General features: G+C 40.4%; 1 protein-coding gene across 1 annotated transcript in view; it reads left to right on the top strand.

Annotated features, from left to right (window-relative positions):
* Positions 1-1916, top strand: part of LOC107099384 (polypeptide N-acetylgalactosaminyltransferase 14-like) — a 271170-nt gene that overhangs the window by 193789 nt on the left and 75465 nt on the right. The gene's annotated exons all lie outside the window — the stretch shown is intronic.

Genomic DNA, 1916 nt, shown 5'->3' with positions numbered 1-1916 from the left:
TATCTTTCTACACGTTTTATAGAATAGCAAATCTCTTTATTGTCCCACAATGGGCAAATTTACAGCAGCAGGAAGATTATTGAAAATGGTCACACAAATGAGGACCTTAGAAAAATGTATAAGAATAACATAATAGGGAAGAGTTTAAAAAAAACAATACAATTCTGTAAAGTGCTTTAACAATATAAAACTGTAGAATAAATAACCAATATGCAGCTATGGAAATTTTTACAGTAATGGATATTTGAATATAGCAGCAACATCAGAGATATGCAGAATGACAGCAGCAGGTTATTTAACTGACTAAGGTTTCTATCGTTACATTTGCTTTTATTTGTTCCTGCTCCCAGTGGTTGGCACCTTTATTCCATTCTGGATTCTCGTGAGTGTAGTCTTTGTTCACATTATAATAAAAAATAAATAAATAAACAAACGGTTTTGAAAACGTCTGTATTCATTCTTTTCCTGCTTTGTGTGTCAACTTTCACGGTTGCTAAGCAACAGAGCATACGGCGGTAAAACCTGCCGAAGGGTAGACCTGTTCGAATTCACAGCCAAAACTCTTCCGATCTCATCTCATTTTCAAGGACTTCGAAGGATCCAGTCTAGGTAGACCGCGTCCTTGGAGGATGCAGCCTAGGTTTTCGAACAGAGCCTTAGTCTGCCTTCAAAATGTCCCCCTCCACTCGATTTATTATCCTAAAAAGATGCACCTGTTTGAGGTTGTTAGCTGCATAAAGACACCTGTCCACCCCACACAATCAGTAAGTATCCAACTGCAAACATGGTCAAGACCAAGGAGCTGTCGAAAGTAAATAGAGACAAAAATGTACACCTCTACAAGGCTGGAAACGGCTACGGGGAGATTTTCAAGCAACTTGGTGAATAAAAGTCCTCTCTTGGAGCAATCATTAGAAAATGGAAGAAGCTAAACATGACTGTCAGTCTCCCTAAGACTGCTCCATGCAAGATATACACGGGATCTCCATGATTCTAACAAAGGTGAAAAATCAGCCCAGAACTAAATGGGAAGAGCTGGTTATCAACCTGAAAGAGCTGCGACCACAGTTTCCTATGACCTTACTGTTGGTCATACACTAAGAGATCATGGTTTGAAATCATGCATAGCATAAAAGGCTCCCCTGCTTAAACCAGCACATGTCAAGGCCCTTCTTAAGTTTACCAATGACCATTTGGATAATAAAGAGGAGTGATGGGAGAAAGTCATGATCAGATGAGACCAAAATAAAACTTTTTGCTCATAATTCCACTAACCGTGTTTGGAGGAAGAAGAATGATGAGTACCATCCCAAGAACACCAACTCTACTGTGAAGCACTGGGGTAGTTGCATCATGCTTTCGGGGTGTTTTTTCTGCACATGGGACAAGGTGACTGCGCTGTATTAAGGAGAGGATGAGCAGGGCCATGAATTGCAGGATAGAGCATTGAAGATGGGTCAAGGCTGGATCTTCCAGCATGAAAATGACCTAATGCACACAGCCAGGATAACCAAGGAATGGTGCTGTAAGAAGCATATCAAGGTTCTGGCATGGCCTAGCCAGTCTCTAGACCTAAACCCAATAGAGAATCTTTGGAGGGAGCTCAAACTCTGTGTTTCTCGGTGACAGCCCAGAAACCTGACTGATCTAGAGATGATCCATATGGAGGAGTGGGCCAAAATCCCTCCTGCAGGAAATGTTTGACCGCTGTAATTGCAAACAAAGGCTACTGTACCAAATATTAACAGTGATTTTCTCAGGTGTTTAAATACTTATTTGCAGCTGTATCATACCAATAAATAGTTGGTATGATAGATTGTAATTTCTAGATCTTTTTTAGATTATGTCTCTCACAGTGGAGATGCACCTACAATGACAAATTCAGACCACTCCATGATTTCTAAGTGGGAGAACTT

This window comes from Cyprinodon variegatus, unplaced genomic scaffold (genome assembly GCF_000732505.1).
Source record: "Cyprinodon variegatus isolate N-32 unplaced genomic scaffold, C_variegatus-1.0 Scaffold865, whole genome shotgun sequence".
Taxonomy (NCBI): Eukaryota; Metazoa; Chordata; class Actinopteri; order Cyprinodontiformes; family Cyprinodontidae; genus Cyprinodon; species Cyprinodon variegatus.
Note: the sequence above shows the minus strand (reverse complement) of the source record. Positions and strands in the feature narration are given on the sequence as shown.